The 22849-nt window shown below is 46.0% G+C and overlaps 1 protein-coding gene across 1 annotated transcript in view; it reads right to left on the bottom strand.

Annotated features, from left to right (window-relative positions):
- LOC141098537 (fibrocystin-like) overlaps positions 1–22849 on the bottom strand; it is a 167952-nt gene that overhangs the window by 40446 nt on the left and 104657 nt on the right. The gene's annotated exons all lie outside the window — the stretch shown is intronic.

Raw genomic sequence — 22849 nt, 5'->3', positions numbered from 1 at the left:
GCTGAGCAAACGATGGGGCCCAAGCTAACTAAACAGAAAAGGAAAGGAAGGTTGCTGTCTGCAATCTGCCAAAACCCTATCAAAGACATAAGCCAACAAGCTGATATGAAAAAGACCCTGAAGCAGCTAGGCTTCAAAAACTAAATCAGCACTCAGGTATTTTCAGAAGACAGAGCTAAAGGAATTCAGCACACCCCAGCAGGGAATGGCAGAAATCCAGAAAAACAAAGCAAAACAAAGTCAAAGCACCAATGCAAAAAGCCGAGCAGAAAACTTAGCTTTAGAGGAGCAGGAATTCAGACTGGTCTCCAAGGATCCCACAGAGAAATCACCCGCAGGGCAGAAGGGCGTCAGGAGCCTTATATCCAGTCAGTAACTCCACTCAGCCAGTCATCATCATCAGACTCAGGTGTTTGATAATCAGGCTCACTACCTTTCTTTACCAGAAGAGGGAGTTCCTCGGGCCTCAGTAGTGAAGGGGAAAATGAACTCACAACACACTCCCTCACATAGACACATGATATTTCATAAGTATCTGTATCTGCTACTGAAAATCAGCCCTATTTAGCAAAATGGGACTGTGCAGCAGTACCAGGCACAGACACACATATGTATAAGCCTAAACCTGTGTACAGAATGCAGATGCTGTGGCCCTTGCATTGTTGGTAGATTTCCCTACCTGGTAGCCCAGTTTAGCCCCTTTTAAGTGGAAAGGCTGCAGTATCAGGCACAATTACATATATAAACGATGCAAGAACTGAGACCCCCTCATTGTGGCACTTGGTGGATATGAGAACCCCTCATTGTGCCACTTGGTGGACACAGGATTTAGTGTCATTTTTTATAAAGTGAAGCAAAACAAACTGAGATTCGAATGAGCAGACTGAGTTGTATGTATATGAGCACTGTTGTGTCTGGTTCAACAGTGATGGGTCCTTGGCACTAACTGAAGACCCCTTTGCTGTGCTGATTGGTGGTGAATCCAGGGGTGACGCTCACCAATTGCACATTGATGACATGTTCTATGGATAAGTCATCAGTGTAAAACCCTACTTTCAGGGTGCATCTCGATGGGCAGATTTCTGACAATAACTGAGCACTGAACAACTAATTAAAAGTTGATTGGTGCTAGTTTAAAGGTCCGTTCACAAGGGCCACCACAAACACTTATGATCACTCAGTCGATAATTACTGGCCCATACAAATAGACCTTAAGTCTCGTAAAGGTCAAGTTGTTCATGCATGATTGATGGATTGAGTCAGTCTGGTCCACTAATGTTTGTTCTCTCAAGAAGAAAAAAGATGATGCGATGGACTGCCATCGTCATCATGGACAGCTGTCAACGTTACACATAAAACCATTGGGTGAAGCTACAGTGCTTCAAGTGCTTGGCTTTATCAGCTGGTTAGCTTTTATTAGACCCATCCAAAAAAATAGCATCTAAATTTTTGGAAAACTGCTGGAAAATCCACTATAAGAAAGAAAACTTTAGGCAGCTAACCGGCAATGCAATGTTGCACCCATCAAAGTGCGTTGAACCGGCCAAAACTGTAGACAGCACAGTTGGTGTTTGCCCTCCTCATCAATGTAAAACAGGTTCTCGCTGGTATTAAGGCAGTTCTTGCAAGGAGTTGGGGTGGCTCTCTCTTTGTGGAGATCCACAAAAAACGTACAGGCAATGACCCCTGGGAAAAGTGCGCATATCAGCTCTCCTCGAGAGAGAAAATGGTCTCTATTGAGCCACCTATAGATAGCTAATTCTTACGGGAATGTCTTATAAACTCTTGAATCATGACTTGGCGTTAGCACACTACCTTCAAAGACCTACTTTACACCTCCTTCACACATCTATATGAAACACGTAGGTGAAAAATCAGCACTGGTGTCATCCATGTTTTCCATCTGTGCGTCATCCGTGTGTCCATTTTTATCATCAATATGTCATCAATGTTTTTGGGGTATGGACAAAGAAAAAAATTAGAAAGCTTCTCTTATACTTTGCGATGTTGTACATGACAGCACATGGATGGCTAATGAATGAAATCCGTGCGCTGTACGTGTTTTTCACGGATCTATAGATTTTTACTGGACCTTGACATCCGTGCTGCCGGAAAATAATAATAATAATCTTTATTTTTATATAGTGCTAACATATTCCGCAAGACTTTACATTTTACGCACATTATCATCGCTGTCCCCGATGGGGCTCACAATCTAAATTCCCTATCAGTATGTCTTTGGAATGTGGGAGGAAACCAGAGTTCCCGGAGGAAACCCACACAAACACAGGGAGAACATACAAACTCCTTGCAGATGTTGTCCTGAGTGAGCCACCGTGCTGCCCCAGGACCTGTCTCCATATGTTTTGCATGGACACACAGTGCATGTACAAATAAGGACACATCCATGCACCATAAGTTATAATGGGTATGGCGAGCCCCAGAGATCGTGGGATACTCGGTACCAGGCCGGTCGTGTTAAAGGGATGTAGTGACTCGGTCCGTGGCCCCAGGTGATCATGTAAAAGGGGAGTATTGATTAGGGATAAAGTTTATGTAGTGATTCGTGACTCCAGTTCGAGTGTTCGACTGTAGTATAGCCGACATTGCAGATGATCCCTGGGGGAGTAGATGGTGATGGCAGTGCAGATGTTTAACCCTCTCCAACCAGGGCTGGCCCCCAGAGATTGTGATGGAAGTATAAGGCACGGAGTAATAAGGCAGGAGACAAGGAAAGTCACTTTATCATTTACTGTAGTTCAGGTGCAGTTCATAGGAGACATTGCAACTCTCACCAGGTTACAGTCTGCTCTGCAGAATGGGAGTTATCCTTCTCTCTGCTGGGACTTTGTGTAAACTTCCTGCTTTTCTAATCTCTTCAGGGACCAAGGCTTCCCAGGGTTTGAAACTGCTAGTATAACCTCTACTCACTGTGTTTTCCTCCTCGGGCAACTTGCAGCTTGGATCCTGTGTGAAGGTCACATTCCTTCTTGCACAATCCTCACTGATCCTAGTTTGCTGCTGTAATCCCGGGGAAAACACTCTGCTGTTGGCTGTATAAACTCACACAGTCACTCAGCTTACCACCCTGCTCTGAAAGCATGGATGGCATGGATGGCCTAGGGGCTGATTCCCTGATGGATATTAGCTTTACTCCTGAGAGAGCACGTCATCACGGCTTCCAGGAGCGTTCTTCTCCTTCTTCTTCTTCTCCACTGAAACAACAACTCTCGAATCCTCCCCCTCCCAGTTACAGCATGTCTGCAAAGCTCTAAGCTTCAGACAAGTGAGGGAGTGAGGTAAATTGTGTGTGCCTGTGTTGTGGTCTCTAGCAGAGAAAGCATAACTCCCATTGCTCACAAAACACATGCAAAACAGAACATATTTAACCCTTTTGGGGCGGTAAAGACGCAGGGCGCCACAGGTACGTGTAGCATCCATGAAAATAATGGATGCCACACATACTGGAGAAGGAAGCCTTAAAGTGATTGCTCATCCTTGGGGATTTTTTTTTTTACTAATTTGCATGTAATTGAGATTAAAATTAATTTTTGCAAATGAGTGTTATTAAAAATGTTGCACCGCTTGCCTTCTACATCATCTGTGTTGCTCTGGCTATTGCAGAATGAGTTAACTGTCAATCAGTCAGTCAGTCCATTATGACTGCCTGATGGGAGGGCTTGTAGATGTCTTTTTCTAGAAGGACATTTTTCTACTGGAGGAGAAATAATTAGCCTAATTTTTCCCAATGGTGATTGCTTGTAAGCTCCCTACATCAATTGGATCTTCATTAGGAGGTCAGGTACCTTCGAAAAGTTAAAATCACAATAGCTGCTTCTTTTTCCAATGTTATTTCTAGAAGCGGCCACCTATTGTACCCTGAAATGCAAAATATAACAACTCAACCTCCATGTTGGTTTTCGGCCAAGAAAGAAAACCAGGCACCCGGAATAAATCTGCAAGAGTAAATGATGGTGGAAGTTAATCAAAAGGCTTCACTACATAAACTTCTGTCTCATTTGGTCACTGATAACCATGGCAAAGCAATGAAGGGTGCAGGTTCTCCAATATCCCAGAAACCGTTATGATTGAGGACATCAAAAAGCCTTTCCAACTCATGACACTACACTAGTATTAAAAATGATTCCTGACAGTTACGCGCGCCCATGATACAAATTTTGCATCAACGTTCCTTCAGGGTTCAAGCGACACCTCTGATTGATGATATGCAGCACGGTCTCCAAATTACACAGATATTGATTGGAAAGAAAAATCAATATCCACCTGAAATACAAAGTGGCATCACAATTGTTAACAGCCCAGAAGGGCTTATCGCATCCTTACACCCTTGCAACAAGGAAGGAGAATGGAGTGAAAAACTTGTCCAGACGAGGAGCTGCATCTCTTGACCATAAAGGGAAGCTCAAAACTGACCGAATTATCGAATAATTCATTGATACACGTTCCACACCCACACTGCCATATCACTTGGTAGATTTTCCCAGTGGCAGGTAGGACAACTGAATGACAAACCTGTGGCAACTGAAACACATACATTTTTGGGCAACAAGGTCACTTAACCAGTATTTCCACTGCTCAACAATGAAATTGCAAAACCAATAAGGAAAAGTCGATGAATGATGGAAATCACAGGATGGAGATGTACTGATCAGTAAATGATGGAAGATGGAAGCAACATTTCAAAACATCTGAATTTCTTCAGTATCAAGTATGAGCCACATGCAGAAATCTCTGCACTTCCAGCCTCGGCTGCTACCAGTGAGGTTAATAATGGTCTTCTGAGGAAGGTTCTAATGAGGTAAAGGCAAATCATCAAGATCCTCTGCTGGCAGCTCCTGTGCAATCACCAACCAATGACGTCGAGATATGCTTGATGGGAGACAAGTCTGGAGAGGCTGCAGGAATGGGAGCACATGCAGCATGAAGTTGTAATGAAAAATAGTTCCTGGGACAATTAAGAGAAAAGGGTGAACCACTTGGTTTTTACAACAAATCAATGTAATGCTGAGCTGTTAGTGTTCCTGGAATGAAGGCTGAACGGTTCAGTTGCCGTACACTATGCCACCCCACACCAAAATCCTGGGAGTGTGACCGGTGTGACGTTCCCCAGTGGAGGCATCTTCATGGTGCCCATGAGGTCTTTTCAGATTTGAAATAATGGCAGCATTTGTACAAGGAGTTGCCTGCAGCGTCTTCGGGCTTGTCTCCAACCAGGCAAGCACATTTGGGACGTCATTGGTCAGTGATTAGTCAGGAGTTGCCAGCAGCGGATCTTGATTATTTAGCCAAGAGCATTTGGGTCACCCTCCCAGGGCTGTGGGGTACTCAGTACCGGGCCGGTCTCTCAGAGGGAGGCGTCACAACAGCGGTGACCCGGTCCATGGCCCTGGGCGCCCATGTAAAAGGGAGTTGAGAGATGGGAATAAAGTTTGTGAGTGGATGATTTGTGGCGCCACCTGTGGTGTTCGGCAAGGAAGGTGTTAAGCCGACGCTGCAAACAGATCCTCTGGGACAGATGGTGTGGTGCAGCAATGATGTTGTAGCCCTCCACAGGCAGGGCTTTAGTCCCAGGGCAGTGAGGATAGGTGTTTAGGAAGAGGGTGCAGTGTCTGGCACAGAGATGTAGCAGTGCTGAAGATGTTGCAGGAAAAAGGCAAGGACACAACAGGGTGCAGTTTCTTTACCTTTACTTTGCTGGGTAAATGCAGTCAAGGGTCCAGATTACACATGGTACAGGAGCTGGTTAGCCTGGAAGCAACTCAGGAATCTCTCTGTGCAGATGGGTTGTCTAGTCTCCTTCCTAGCGCTTACTTGAGGGACATACAGTACTGTGTTACACTGAAGTTCCCCCTTCTTGTTTCCTTTTAGATCTACCTCGTATGGCAGACAGCTGTAGCCCTCTATCTCTTCTTTTGGCTCACCCGTCGCTGTTGTGACTCCGAGTCTTATGTGGGAATAGAGTATTTACAGCTTCCTATTCCTCTGGTTTCTGCTGCAGGAACATCAGTATCCATACAACCTTGGAGACCAGGCTCCAGATCATGCGCTATCACTAGGAGTGAGCTCTCTATTCTCCGCTCAACATCCAGCTTCTCTCTCCACATCTACACACGTTGCCCTCCTCACACTAACTGACAAATTTCCCCTTCCCGGCCCCCAGAGAGCAGCTCTTCCCCCAGTTTTGGGTTCAGAGCTCCCTCTGCTGGCCTGGAGTGGGAGCTGTATTGTATGCTGTGATTAACTGCCAGAGAGACCCTTCATTGCTTCCAAGCCTGACATCACCCTCCCTAGGAGGAAGACAATGCCATTGTGGCGACCATACTCATGGGGGTGCCACATTCCCCCCTTGTGCAATTCAGTACTCCCGGACTGAAGGAAAACATGTGAACAAATTAACAAATAAACAATTATAAATGTACAAGATTTAAGAAAAATGAAAAATTACAAAAACCAAAGCTCCAAAAATAGTCCTGTGACGATTAGTCCATGCATCAATGTCCATGGTCCATTTCCTGAGCAAATGGTAAACTATATACAAAGGTAGTTTTGACCACACATAGTCCTGTGGCCCAATTGTCCATCAAAACAAACTGGAAAATTCAAAAAGAGGGTTCTTACAGAGTCTCTGTAGGTACAAAACTTGAACAGTTACATATATACATTTTAACACTTACATTACTTATTTATGCATGAAACCTGAGAGGTGGTATACCTTGGGTACTACGGACAGACCTACAGTTGTGGCCAAAAGTATTGACACCCCTGCAATTCTGTCAGTTAATACTCAGTTTCTTCCTGAAAATTATTGCAAACACAAATTCTTTGGTATTATTATCTTCATTTAATTTGTGTTAAATGAAAAAACACAAAAATAATTGTCCTAAAGCCAAATTGGATATAATTCCACACCAAACATAAAAAAGAGGGTGGACAAAAGTATTGGCACTGTTCGAAAAATCATGTGATGCTTCTCTAATTTGTGTAATTAACAGCACCTGTAACTTACCTGTGGCACCTAACAGGTGTTGGCAATAACTAAATCACACTTGCAGCCAGTTGACATGGATTAAAGTTGACTCAACCTCTGTCCTGTGTCCTTGTGTGTACCACATTTAGCATGGAGAAAAGAAAGAAGACCAAGAGGACTTGAGAAACCAAATTGTGAGGAAGCATGAGCAATCTCAAGGCTACAAGTCCATCTCCAAAGACCTGAATGTTCCTGTGTCTACCGTGTGCAGTGTCATCAAGAAGTTTAAAGTCCATGGCACTGTGGCTAACCTCCCTAGATGTGGACGGAAAAGAAAAATTGACAAGAGATTTCAATGCAAGATTGTGCGGATGTTGGATAAAGAACCTCAACTAACATCCAAACAAGATCAAGCTGCCCTGCAGTCCGAGGGTACAACAGTGTCAACCCATACTATCCATCAGCGTCTGAATGAAAAGGGACTGTATGGTAGGAGACCCAGGAAGACCCCACTTCTTACCCCGAGACATAAAAAAGCCAGGCTGGAGTTTGCCAAACTTACCTGAAAAAGCCTAAAACATTTTGGAAGAATGTTCTCTGGTCAGATGAGACAAAAGTAGAGCTTTTTGGGCAAAGGCATCAACATAGAGTTTACAGGAGAAAAAAAGAGGCATTCAAAGAAAAGAACACGGTCCCTACAGTCAAACATGGCGGAGGTTCCCTGATGTTTTGGGGTTGCTTTGCTGCCTCTGGCACTGGACTGCTTGACCGTGTGCATGGCATTATGAAGTCTGAAGACTACCAACAAATTTTGCAGCATAATGTAGGGCCCAGTGTGAGAAAGTTGGGTCTCCCTCAGAGGTCATGGGTCTTCCAGCAGGACATTGACCCAAAACACACTTCACAAAGCACTAGAAAATGGTTTGCGATAAAGTACTGGAGACTTCTAAGGTGGCCAGCAATGAGTCCAGACCTGAATCCCATAGAACACCTGTGGAGAGATCTAAAAATGGCAGTTTGGAGAAGGCACCCTTCTAATATCAGGGACCTGGAGCAGTTTGCCAAAGAAGAATGGTCTAAAATTCCAGCAGAGCATTGTAAGAAACTCATTAATGGTTACCGGAAGCGGTTGGTCGCAGTTATTTTGGCTAAAGGTTGTGCAACCAAGTATTAGGCTGAGGGTGCCAATACTTTTGTCTGGCCCATTTTTGGAGTTTTGTGTGAAATGATCAATGTTTTGCTTTTTGCTTCATTCTCTTTTGTGTTTTTTTCATTTAAGATAAATTAAATGAAGATAATAATACCCAAGAATTTGTGATTGCAATCATTTTCAGGAAGAAACTGAGTATTATCTGACAAAATTGCAGGGGTGTCAATACTTTTGGCCACAACTGTACGTAGCACTGGTGTTGTTGGGGACCTTACTGAATGTCTGGTACTAACTACTGGTGTAGTGTGTACTGTAATGGCTACATGACTGTTGGTTCTGCGTAGCACAGGAATACTATGTAGATTTCCTAGGACCACTTCTACTCACTGTGGGCATGACAGATTCACCACTGGCAGGGTGAGAATTTTCTTTTTCCACTGCTGGTGTAGCATCCGCTGCTTGCACTTGCTGATTTTCAGGGTGGTCTTGAGTCACTTCTTCTTGCACTACCAGTTGGGGAAAAGTCAAAACTGGCACCACTATGGCATTATTTGCTCGATTCCAATTTGCAGGGAATTCTCCAAGTACAGTGCTGACCTTTTCTTCTTCTTCCTCTATGGGTTGGATGTTGTTTTGCTCTTCCATTCTTTCTTTTAACTGGTCAGGGCACAATTTCAAATGATCCCTTGATACTGCTGCTGAGGTTTCTCCCCCATCCTTACTGATAAGGCACACCTTGGTGTTATCGAAGTTTGATGGTACGATGGTGTAGGGTTCAGCTTCCCATTGGTCATCTAATTTATGCATCCTCTTCTTCCTTTTAAGGACTTGTCCTCCTGGTGACAAGTGAACTGCAGGTGCATGGTGATTGTAGTGCCTTTCTTGTTTTTGTCTTGCCTGAGCTAGACTCTTTTCTACACACTCTTGTACTCTTCGATATTGCTGCTGCTGTTCTGTATCTCAGTCAGCATCTGGTGATGTCACTTCAGGTGTCAGGACTCCCATATCCAAATCAATAGGCAGCTTGCCAGACCTCGCTATCATTAGGTAGGCTGGAGTGCAGTTGGTGGAATTCACAGGAATGTGATTGTAGAGGTCTACCAGATCTGGCAACTTCTCTGGCCACAGATTCCTCTCTTCCAAAGGCAAGGTCTTCAGCAAATCGATCACCACCTGGTTCATCTTTTCACACATGCCATTGGTCTGTGGATGGTACGGTGTTGTCCTGATCTTCTTGCAACCGTACAAGTTACAGAATTCCTGGAACACTTCTGCCTCAAAAGCTGGACCTTGATCTGTAAGCACTCGCTCGGGATATCCGTGTGGTCGACAAAAGTGCTGTTGGAAGGCTCTGGCTGCTGTCCTGGCTGTTTGATCCTTGACAGGCACAACTACCAAGAATCTTGAGTAGTGGTCAACGATGGTAAGAGCATAAATGTAGCCTGAACGGCTTGGAACCAGCTTCACATGGTCCAGGGCGACCAACTCAAGTGGTTGTTTGGTAATTATTGGCTGCAAAGGAGCTTGCTCGCTGCTACGGTCTTTTCTACGCAGGTTGCATTGTCCACACTCCCGGCACCAATTTTCAATGGCTTTCCTCATACCAGCCCAGTAGAATCTCTCTCGGAGCAAGGCCTCCAACGTCTTCCATCCGAAGTGTCCAGCTCCATTGTGGTATGCTTCGAAGACGATTGATGCTTCCCTCTTTGGGACTACCACTTGCCAAACCAACTCATGAGTGCGGGCATTGATACTCCTGACATAGCTTTCCTTCATAGATGAACAGCCGGCCTCTTTCCTTCCACAACTGCTGGGTTTCTTCAGGAGCATCCGACTCTGGGCGTGAGTCAGCTTGTGACAGTAGCTCCTTCACCAGGTGGACTGCGGGGTCGCTATCCTGCGTTTCTGCCCAGTCATGATGAGGCAGTGGGTTTAGGGTGGCCTCTTTCAAGACAGACCGTCTGTTTCTCATTCCTTCGGCACGTTGGGCTGCAATTGGCCGGTGGAAGGCAGGTAACTCTATTTCTTCAAGTGCCTCAGGGTCTTCTCCTGCATCTGGCAGATTAGGCATTCTGGACAGCGCATCAGCATTGGCATTCTTGTGCCCCGCTCGGTACTTAATGGTGAATTCATAGTTAGACAGCCGGGCCATCCATCGCTGCTCCAATGCACCTAGTTTTGCAGTTTCCAAGTGAATCAGTGGGTTGTTGTCCGTGACAATGGTAAACTTGGCTGAAGCTAGGTAATGCTTGAATCATTCAGTCACAGCCCAGACTATGGCGAGGAACTCCAGTTTGAAGGAACTGTAGTTGTCCGGGTTCCTTTCAGTAGGACGAAGCTTCCTGCTGGCATAAGAGATCACTCGTTCTTTGCCATTCTGTACCTGTGACAGTACTGCTCCCAATCCCACGTTGCTGGCATCAGTATACAGAACAAATGGTTGATCATAATCTGGGTAGGCCAGAACTTCATCTCCTGAGAGAGCCATCTTCAGTCGAGTGAAGGACCTCTCTAGCTCCTCATTCCATTCAAATGTAGGACTCTTCTTCCTGGCTTTCTTTGGCTGGCCCACCAGAAGATTTTGCATAGGCGTGGCTATCTCAGTGAAGCCTTTGATGAACCTTCGGTAGTAGCCTACTAACCCGAGGAATTGACGTACCTCATGGAGGTTGCTGGGCTTCTGCCAGTCTCGGATGACGGTGACTTTGTCAAGATCCGGTGCCACACCTTCTGCACTCACTACATGACCGAGGTACTGTACCTTGGGCTTCAGGAGGTGGCATCTGGAAGGCTTTACTTTCAGGTCAAAGTTGGACAAGGCTTCAAACACCTCAGCCAGGTGCTCCAGATGGTCTTCATAAGTCTTGGAGAAAACAATGACATCATCAAGGTACAACAGGACTGTCTCGAAGTTCTTGTGTCCAAGACAGCACTCCATCAGCCGTTGGAATCTCCCTGGGGCAGTGCAGAGCCCGAATGGCATGTAGTTGAACTCACAGAGACCCATTGGTGTTGTAAACGCTGTTTTCTCCTTGTCTGCCTCTGCCACGGGAACCTGCCATTACCCACTAGTGAGATCTAAGGTGGAAAAATAGTTAGCAGTTTCAAGTGCAGCTAATGACTCTTCAATTCTGGGTAATGGGTAGGCATCCTTATGAGTAATGCTGTTAATTTTTCTGTAATCAACACACATTCTCATGGTACCATCTTTCTTTTTCACAAAGACTATTGGAGCTGCCCAGGGGCTACAACTGTCTCTGATCACCCCAGCCTCCTTCATTTCCCGCAACATACTTTTGGCACATTGATATTGTGTTGGGGGTATAGGCCGGTACTTTTCTTTAATGGCTGGATGATCTCCAGTGGGGATATGGTGTTGAACCCCTTTTACCTGCCCAAAGTCTAGAGGGTGTTTACTGAATACCCGCTCATACTCCTGAGTCACTCTGTAAACTCCACTCTTTTGGTATGAAGGGGTAGAGTCAGTTCCCACCTGCAGTTGCTGACACCACTCCTCCAGCTACTTTACAGAGCCATTGTCCTGCACCTGGTCGAATGAGACCAAGGGCTCTGCTGCCTGTATTGCGTTGTTACTGACAGTAAGCAGCTTAGCAACTGTGGCATACCGAGGTATTGTGGCCTCCTCCTCCCCATAGTTCAAGAGGCGTACAGGTACTCTCCCATTGCGAACATTAACTACCCCTCTGGCTGTCAGGACAGTGGGCCGGCTATCAGAGTACACTGGCTCTACCAATGCTTGGTAATCTTTTCCTCTGAGGCATATGGCTGCCCGACACCAAATTAACATTTCACATCTGGGGGGTATCGCAATGGGGAAAGAATCACTCACTGTGACGCTGCCAATTTCTCCGCCAGAGAGTTCTACCTGCTGTCTTTGCATCAGGGCCTTGATCTCCTTCTGCAGGACTCGTTGTTCACTGGAACCAGCAGTCTCGGCTACCTGTTGCAACAAAACAATAACCTCGGAAAGACAATTTTCAATCACATTGGTACCTAGAGTCATCATTGGGTTACATTCTCGTCGATCAATGTCTACAACTATCAGACCTTGAGATTTTAACTCTACTCTCCCCACTTTAATGGTAATTTCTTTACATCCTATCTGTGGCAAAGACTGACCATTGCTGGCAACTACTGTCAGTTCATCACATGGGCCACGGGTAAGTTCAGAGTCAGCCCAATACCGCTTGTAAAAGATATATGGCATAGTTGTCACCTGAGAAGCAATGTCCAGCAAAGCGGTCATGGGGATGCCGTCAATCACCACTGGGAGGACCGGTCTCCCTCCAACATACTTAGTTCGCCAGTTCCTTGGGCCTTGTGGTCATACTCCTGGGGGTTGGCCCTCTTCCCCAGGGGTTGCTCCTTTAAATAACAGAATCTTGCGATGTGGCCTGCCTTGTGGCAGTGACGACAGATGGGACGTCCGTCCTGGTCATAGCGATCGTTGGTTCTCCCTCGGAGTGGCGGGATCCTCTTCTTCTTTAGCCACGGGACATCCTCTGGACTAGAAGCCAGCTAGATCTTCTCCTTGGAGGATACCTGCAGGGACTGCACAGTCTTGGCAAATGCAGCCATATTTTTGGTCAGCTCTTGGACCTGAAGGCGCAGTTCTGTAGATGGATCATTATCCAGAGTCTGTGCGTCAGCCCCCACAGGGCTGGGAGGGAAAGATGCTGCTTCTTGGTGGTATGTGATCGATGGGCGCCTAGGGCGCGCTGGACGGCTGACATTTGGTTCATGCAGCACCCGAATAGCCCGGTCTTTGAAGTCTGCAAAGTCTAGGTCACGGTTTTGCAGGGCTATGATGCGCAGCTGTGCTCTGTGGGTACTGGATAGGAGTCCCTCAATAAATTGCTCCTTTAACAGTCCGTCTCCATCTTTCACACTGTCTGGATCAATCTGCTTGACGGCTCGCAGCGCCTCCTGCAGGTTAAGAGCATAGTCCCGTATACTGTCCTGCGCTTTCTGCTTACACCCAAAGAATCTCATCTTGATTTCAGCGGCAATGCGTGTGTCAAAGGTGCTTCTTAGCTTAGCCAGGATCTTTTTAACAGTCTCCTTATCAGTGTCCTGCCAGGCTTTTACTTCTCTCTGTGATGCACCTGTTATTAGCTGTCCAATAAGGATGTTCACCTTCTGGCTTTCAGACAGAGGATACACTTCAAACAAACTGCACAGTCTCTCTTTGAAGTCACTCAGGGTATGTGACTCCCCTGAATACTGAAGTAGCCATGCTGCTCCCGGTATGTAAGGCATAGACAGCGGCATTATGGGGACCGCTGCGGTGGGTGCTATTGGAGCCGCAGCCGCGTTGAGCCCTGCATCTTGCGGCGCTGAGGGGTTGGCGGGGGCGTCCGCCGCTGCATCAGTGCGTGCACCGACATTCTCTTCCCTCCCTAGTTAACGTTAGCCAGGCCCCGGGGTTGAGCAGGCTTACCGGCGGCAGCTTTACAGGCTGGATTATCGGGTCTGCAGGCCTCCACTTCCCACTTCTCGCGCGCTGTCACTTCCGCGCGGGACTTCACTTGCTCGCACTCTTCAGCTGGCTCCGCCCATGACGGCCCGCCTCTTTGGTTTCCCGTGCACGCTAAGCAGCGGGGTAATGGCGACACTTTCATAAACAGTCTATAGCACACAACACAGTCTCTGGCACACAGGACCCCGGGCTCCGTAAATCCTGTTCGTGACGCCAAAATGGGTCGCCCTCCCAGGACTGTGGGGTACTCGGTAGCGGGCCGGTCTCTCAGAGGGAGGCGTCACAACAGCGGTGACCCGGTCCGTGGCCCTGGGCGCCCATGTAAAAGGGAGTTGAGAGATGGGAATAAAGTTTGTGAGTGGATGATTTGTGACGCCACCTGTGGTGTTCGGCAAGGAAGGTGTTAAGCCGACGCTGCAAACAGATCCTCTGGGACAGATGGTGTAGTGCAGCAATGATGTTGTAGCCCTCCACAGGCAGGGCTGTAGTCCCAGGGCAGTGAGGATAGGTGTTTAGGAAGAGGGTGCAGTGTCTGGCACAGAGATGTAACAGTGCTGAAGATGTTGCAGGAATGAGGCAAGGACACAACAGGGTGCAGTTTCTTTACCTTTACTTTGCTTGGTAAATGCAGTCCAGGGTCCAGATTACACATGGTACAGGAGCTGGTTAGCCTGGAAGCAACTCAGGAATCTCTCTGTGCAGATGGGTTGTCTAGTCTCCTTCCTAGCGCTTACTAGAGGGACATGCAGTACTGTGTTACACTGAAGTTCCCCCTTCTTGTTACCTTTTAGATCTACCTCGTATGGCAGACAGCTGTAGCCCTCTATCTCTCTTGGCTCACCCGTCACTGTTGTGCCTCCGAGTCTTATGTGGGAAAAGAGCATTTACAGCTTCCTATTCCTCTGGTTTCTGTTGCAGGAACGTCAGTATCCAAACAACCTTGGAGACCAGGCTCCAGATCATGCGCTATCACTAGGAGTGAGCTCTCTATTCTCCGATCAACCTCCAGCTTCTCTCTCCACGTCTACACACGTTGCCCTCCTCACGCCAACTGACTAATTTCCCCTTCCCGACCCCCAGAGAGCAGCTCTTCCCCCAGTTTTGGGTTCAGAGCTCCCTCTGCTGGCCTGGAGTGGGAGCTGTGTTGTATTGCTGTGATTAACTGCCAGAGAGACCCTTCATTGCTTCCAAGCCTGACATCACCCTCCCTAGGAGGAAGGCAATGCCATTGTGGCGACCATACTACTGGGAGCGCCACACATTCAACCTTCCTCGGCCCACAATTATGCAATCACTGATGACAGCAAGTGTTTTCATTGCGTTGGAGTATATTAACACTTTTTAAATATTTTTACAATAATTATTTTGAAAATTGATATGCTACTATATGTTATCTGTGAATATGGCTGCATATTGATATTCATTTTGGGAAAAAAAACTAATGTTAAGCTGCATTCCAGTTGATCAAGCAGGGTTCCAGATGTCAGACCCCACTGATAAGACATTTCTGGGCCATCAATATTAAAGACTCAAAAAACCTTTTAATAATTATTTATCGAAACCTAAAAACCTACGATCAGCTATAATCAGTGAAATCGGCAATGTCATTACTGGTGAATAGAAGCATTACATATTACTTATTATCCAGGGAGAGGAATACTCTTTGCAGTCGAATAAGAGAAGAGAGCGGCACTTCCAGCGGCTGATTAAAAACAGTAATTTTATTTATCAAGCCATTTAACTGACATAAGGGATATTAAACTGACACATTTCTGGCATCCTAGATGCCCTTAATCATAGCATCTTAGTGGTTGCTCTGGACTTTGACTAATCTATGGAGGTCCCAGAACTAAGAATTAACATCGTAAATAGAGATGGGTGAACCTGAACAGTAAAGTTCAGGATTCGTACCGAATACCTAGTGTTCGTGCACAGACCCCCAACACGGACTTCTCCAGGAAGTCTGTGTTACTGTTCGGGTTTGGCACCCCAAAATCAGTTGTTTCACATGCTCTCTTCTGTTTGACAGCACGAGAAACACCGCCAGTCAGAGCTGTGGTTCCCTCGCTGTCAGATGACAGCATGATCTAGCAGCTGTGACCGGTGGTAAAAAGGTTAAAAAGTACTACTCTCATCAGCCTATGCCTGCTGTCACTGATAACAGCAAGAGCAGGCGCCACTGATGGGAGTATTCTTCATCAGATGCCTGTGCTTTAAAATTTTTTAAAAAAAATAATGTGGGGTCTCTTCTATATTTGATAACAAGTGCAGTCAAAACTGACAGCTGCGAGCTGCAACCCTCAGCTGTCAGCTTTATCGAGGCTGGTTAACAAGAATAGAGAGCTCAAGTGCCATTTTTTTTAAATCATTGAAATAAAAAATGCAAACATATGGCGTGGGGTCCCCCCATTTATGACAGTCGGTCAAGCTAAAGCAAACAGCGGGGGCCTGGTATTCTCAGATTGGTAAGAGGCCATGAATATTGGCCCCATCAGACTAAACATAGCAGCCCACAGTCGCCCCAGAAAATCAGATCAAATGTGCCAATTCTAGCGCTTTTCCCAGCTCTTCCCACTTTCCCTGAAATGTTGGTAAGTGTGGTAATAGTTGTGGGGTTGATGTCAGCTATTTTATTCTGATCCTGGACCTTAAGACATGGATGCAGTGTAAGTCCTCGGCCTGCAAGTGAGTACAATGCACTATACACAATACGACACTAATGGACTGGGACACAGATTGTGGGGAGCCAGGGCGTGGAGAAGCAAGCAGATCGGTTTTTGTTACATAGGTCCCCCCAAAAGAGGTTAATCACACATTGTGCTAGAAGTAGTGGGACAAGCAATCAGTTGTAATCTATAGGAAAACCAGGCAACGACAAATTCCCCCCTATAGCGCCACTGTGAGTAAAAATTAAGCATTACATTGTGCTTTGAAAATAATCGGAAGTCTATGTAACAGAGAGCCACTAACTAGCTAACTGATGGAGGCCTTAAGTAGGCTTAAAAGATGAAAATCGCTTCCCTATACCGGCCGGTATACAGTAGCTGCGTCAGATACATCTGCATCTTGACAAACAGAAGAGTTTGAAAAACACCTAACACAAGCTGAAATGTTTGTGTATTATACGAGGATGGAGAAATATACCGATTTTTTTCTTTTTTTCTATGAGCCCAATAAGCACGGCTACTTTTTTACTTTTTCCTATATTTTGTGACTGATTCAGTTTTCATTATTAAAAAAAATTCCAATCGTTGAGCATAAACTATTTGGAGAAACATCTTCGGGCACCTATGTTCTCAAACGAAGGGAGGTTTTGTGATATCCCATTATACACCCATAGACATTAATAAGGAGTCTCCCCACTGCAGATATAAAGGCTCCCGCTCTTCTTGGAAGCATTTCTACAGGATTGTGGAGGCGTTTATTGGAATTTTTGCCACCTCATATAAAAGAGCATTTGTGAGGTCAGACCCTGAAGTTGAGGGAGGCTGGGCTCACAATCTCCGTTCCAGTTAATCCTGAGGAAGTTGGATGGGGCTGAGGTTCAGGCTCTGTGCGGCCACTCACGTTCTTCCACCAAACCCCCCACCAATGTCTTTATGGACCTTGTACAATTGGCATCGTCAAGGGGAACAGAAAAGGGTCTTCCTCAAACTGTTCCTACAAAGCTGTAATTGTCAACAATTTCTTATGCTGAAGCATAAAGATTTCTCTTCGCTGAAACAAAGGGGCTGAGGCCGAGCCCTGATAACAGCCCATAGCATTATCCTCCTCCAGCGGGCACAATGCAGTCAGGGGATAACGTTCTCCTGGCATTGGTCAAACCCAGACTTATTAATCAGATGCCAGATAGAGAAGTGTGATCCATCACTGCGTAGAACATGTTACCTCCAGAGTCCAGTGGGGGAGGTTTTACACCACTCTATCTGATACTCGGCATTGTGCTTGGTGATGTAAGGCTGCATGCTGCTGTGGTTCCTTCCACTTCTCAATAATATCACTCACAAGTGATGGAAGATTTAGGAAGGAAGAAATATCATGAACGGACTTGTTACACCGGAGGCTCCTATTACAGCATCATGCTGGTGTCAGTGAGCACTTTACCACCAGCCATTCTGTCACACGTTAGGCTAGTTTCACACTAGCGTTTTGAGGCGCAGCGTACGCTCGCCGTGAAGCTCTGCCCCCTGCCGCGCACCATGGGGTGAGGGGCGCTGTATGTTATAGACCAAAAGTGAGGGACTGGATGCTATAAACCAGGGGTGAGGGACTGGATGGTATACAACCAGGGCGATGGACACTGTGTTATACACTGATGACGAGGGGCAGGTTGTTATACATCGGGGGCCAGAGGCAGGCTGTTATACACTGGGTGGGCCAAGGGCTGGATGTTATACTCCTGGCATTCATCAAACCCAGACTGATCCATCAGATGCCAGATAGAGAAGTGCGATTCATCACTGCATAGAACATGTTTCCTCCTGAGTTCAGTGGTGGAGGCTATATGCCACTCCATCCGACACTCCGCATTGTGCTTGGTGATGTAATGTTGCATGCAGTCGTGGTTCCTTCCACTTCCTTTCACTTTTCAATAATATCACTCACAGGTGATGGAGGAGATCACCGGGGATGAGAGGCAGGATGTTATACACTTGGGGGGGGGCGAGGGGCAGGATATTATACACTGGAGTGAGGTGCCAGATATTATAAATGGGGGGAGATGTTATAAACCTGGGGTAAGGGGCTAGTTGTTATAATCTGTGGGGGTGAGGGGCCAGATGTTATAACACGGGGTTAGGGGAGCTGGATGCTATAGAATGGGGATGAGGGGCAGGATGCTATACACCTGATGTCGAGCGGATGATATACACTGGTGGTAAGAGGCAGGATGTAATACAATGGGGGGAATGAGGGCAGGATGTTATACACTGGGGTGCGAGGGGCAGGATGTTATGCACTGGGGTGCGAGGGGCAGGATGTTATGCACTGGGGGGGAATTTGTACTGGATGTTATACACTGGGGTGCGAGGGGCAGGAACTTTTACACTGGGGTGCGAGGAGCAGGATGTAATACACTGGGGGGGAATGAGGGCAGGATGTTATACACTGGGGTGCGAGGAGCAGGATGTAATACACTGGGGGGAATGAGGGCAGGATGTTATTCACTGGGGTGCGAAGGGCAGGACGTTAAACACTGGGGGCGAGGGGCAGGATGTTATACACTGGGGGGAACTTGTACTGGATGTTTTACACTAGGGTGCAAGGGAGCTGGATGTTATACACTGGGGTGCGAGGAGCAGGATGTTATACACTGGGGGGGACTTGTACTGGGTGTTATACACCGAGGGCAATGAGACTAAGTGAGAAACTGTAATTCAGTAATTAAGACTAGAGTTGAGTGACTTTGGTCGGATCGGGTTTCATGAAACAAAATTTGAGTCGGATGGAACTGGTCCGACTAGGGCAAAAAAAGTCGGAGTTTCGTCCGAAACCCGACCCCAATGCAATGAATGACATTCATCCGCTCAATGCCGACTTTTATTTCCCATTGACTTGCATTGGGTCGGATTTCGGACGAAACTCTGACTTTTTTGCCCTAGTCGGACCAGTTTCATTCGACTCAAATTTTGTTTCATGAAACCCGATCCGACCAAAGTCGCTCAACTCTAATTAAGACGTGTGACCTTATACTTGCCTCCATATAGCGTGTCAGAAGTTTTGCGATTACATCTGTCTTGATTTCCACTTGAAAAAATTTCCAATTTTTTTGTCCCTCTTCGAATCGCAGAACATACCTGAAATTTACTGTATATCACCGAGGAGGCTCTGGGCTTTGTAAAAGCTGATAATATTTACAGCGTCCATAAAGCCGTGTCTGGCAGTTTAAATGCGCTGCAGACACCTTCCCATTGTGGCTTCTGTTCAGGACCCCTAAATCTTAATTTTCACACCCCTCCGGGCAAAGAAGCCCGGGCGAGTTAACTGTTTTATCATCAGGAAAAAGGATGTTAATAAAGAGGAAAACTGTGGAATTTACGAGCATTGTTTATAGCATGTTACACTTTTACAAGAAAACTCCCCGGCACACTCTGGACCCGGCACTCTATAATTTGGTAAGGAAGCCGTAAAATTGAACTTGTTGAAATAAACCAGTTTTCAAAGTAACACGAACATAATTGGAAAATTAGACTCATGTGCTGGGCTTCAGTTGGCAGCTGCCGCTTTTCTGTAAGTGCAGGAGACTCCTCGCTAGAAGACGTACAAGATCGCGGAAGACGGAATTAGTTATACAACAATATCAAAGCCGCAGAGCTGAGGATGTTTGCGAGGAGACAAGCAGAAAATAACAGTGCCCATAACACGCTTATGTGTGTTACTGTAACCCCCGAAAGTCAATTTATGGGATGTCTGGGTGAATTTTGCATGGATTTTAGCTGGTTATATGGACTGCGGAGAGACTGCTATTTTCACAGAGTTGTTCAGGACTATCTCCATAGAACGGGTCATTATTATCGGAAGGGCGGTTGTCCAACATTGGCAATCTCACAGATCAGCTGATGTCGGGTTCAGCAACAACCTGGGGCCAGAACTATGAAGTGGTCGATCTTGGGTATCTCAACTCAGTTCCTATTCACTTCAATGGCAACTTACCTGAAAAATCAGAGACTGGCCACAAGACAGCGTACCGAGGTGTGGTTACTTCAGCAGGACGTGGGAACCAATGATCAGTTGGAGTGTCGGATGTTGGATCCCACCTATTGTCCTAGCAACATCAAAGTCCTGGCAACCCCGTTAAAGGGGTCATCCAATAAAAAAAAACATTTTACAATCATATGAGACCCCTACTGATCCAAAGAACAGGAATGGAGCAGAATCCAGTATGTGCAGCGCCACTCCTATAGTCAATGAATGGAACTGTGGTCTTGGTCTTTAGAGTTGAACACAAAGATTCATATGACCCTGGTCCAAAGGTCACATTGACGCTTTGCCGCATGGCATGCACATGACTTCTACCGCTCCTGCTAATCAGAAGACGAACTGGGGATGCCGGAGCATAGGAGGAGGATCGTAGGGCTCTGGTCAGACAGACATGGACTACCAATGAAGTCGCTGGACCAGGGTCCTACAAATGTTTTTGCTCAACTTTATGGGTCGCACCTGCTCAGTACTGCTCCGTTAACTCAACTCTCAAGATCGCTGAGGGCTCCCGGGATCATACATTTATCACTTTGGGTAAAGGATATAAGTAGTTTATGGGACAATCCTTTTAATGTTGGGACTTATATTATTTTCTAATGGAAATGGATATGGCTGGGGAGTGTGAACGGGGCACATGACCTGGGCCCTGGGTGCAAGAGGAGGCTCCATAAAGACCATCAGGATGGCAGATCGGGACATTCAGACAAAGGGAGAAAATAGAACCAAAATGATGAAAATCTATCACAAGGGCTCTGGTCAGACAGACATGGACTACCGATGAAGTCGCTGGACCAGGGTCCTACAAATGTTTTTGCTCAACTTTATGGGTCGCACCTGCTCAGTACTGCTCCGCTAACTCAACTCTCATGATCGCCGAGGGCTCCCGGCCGTCTAAGGGTCCCCCTAGGGATCATACATTTATCACTTTGGGTAAAGGATATAAGTAGTTTATGGGACAATCCTTTTAATGTTGGGACTTATATTATTTTCTAATGGAAATGGATACGGCTGGGGAGTGTGAACAGGGCACATGACCTCGGCCCTGGGTGCAAGAGGAGGCTTCATAAAGACCATCAGGATGGCAGATCGGGACATTCAGACAAAGGGAGAAAATAGAACCAAAATGATGAAAATCTATCACAGAGACGCGCATAAAAGTTTGAGCACCCCTGGTCAATATTACTGTTATTGTGAGCAGTTAAGCTGTTCAAAGTTATCTGAGCACACAAATCTCCAAGTGTGCCCTAATCTTTTACATTGGTCCATTTTCCTTTTTGTAGTTTTTAAAATGTAAAAGATGAAAAAAATAAAGAAAAAAAAACTATATAAAAATATACAAAAAGCTAAATAAATAAATATATATATATATATATATATATATTGTAAGGTAGCGCTTGTTATTCGGGTTGGAGACACTCGCTTTGCAGCCAAATAACCAGGTCCGGCACAGGTTTCTCAACATATCTCAGTCCATTCGGTTTATTATGCAGCATAAACCATCAACAGCAACAGAAAGTTCATATCAAAACAGCATAACGTCCATGACAGAGCTCCGCTCTGTTAACCCTGCGGTCACACAGGCTGTGTTGTGTCCGGCACGCAGGCTCTTGCCTAAACACAGTTAGCTCACCCTTTCCGGGTTACTTTCTTAGCTGCTTCACACTGCAGATGCTCATTCCCTCCAGGGAACTGTCAGACACAAGTCACCATTACTCCCAGCGTCCACACGTGCTATCAGGAAGGCAGCCACATCTTCCAGCACATTGGTCTGACGAGATCTTCCATACGGACCAACCGGGTCCAAGCATTCACTCATGTGACCTACCCTGGTCACTTTATATGGTCCGTAGCCACGCCCATCGGATCACATGGCTATGACCTCATCGCAGGTCCTACAACCATTCACACACATACTGTTCAATATGGGCATTTTAGACACATGCCCCTGGGTGAATTTGTAGGTGGTTGGTTCCACCTATCTCACCAACCACCTAAAGGCTTCCCTAACACATTGGAGCAGAACATCAGCAGTAGCCCTGCTGATCAACGCATAATCAAGCCTTCATCCCAAGGCCACCCACCTTGGGATACATAACGGTCATTTAGGACCCTGCTCCTATTACCATCCTGGATATGGCTATACGCCAATCCTGGGACACCCACACAGCACCCCCTAGTGGACACAGTGGACACTACACCACAATATATATACGGTATATTTATGTAATATGAAATGTATATATGTAATATGAAATAATCTCTAAAAGGTCTAATGTTAAAGATGCCACATTTCCTTTGCATTTTGGGCAAAATATATATATATATATATATATATATATATATACATAGAAGCATTCAGCTAGTCAGTTTTTAGTAACGTGATGTCATAGACTTAATGGACAAGAGGATAATTATCTGGGTAGAAAGGCAAAATGAGCAATTGTAAGTACAGAGTTATGTATAATATGATGATTGCAATATATTAAGAGTATAAAAACTTTGATGGGAGGAG

Source organism: Dendrobates tinctorius, unplaced genomic scaffold (genome assembly GCF_039654945.1).
Source record: "Dendrobates tinctorius isolate UK_male_01 unplaced genomic scaffold, ASM3965494v1 ptg000093l, whole genome shotgun sequence".
Taxonomy (NCBI): Eukaryota; Metazoa; Chordata; class Amphibia; order Anura; family Dendrobatidae; genus Dendrobates; species Dendrobates tinctorius.
Note: the sequence above shows the minus strand (reverse complement) of the source record. Positions and strands in the feature narration are given on the sequence as shown.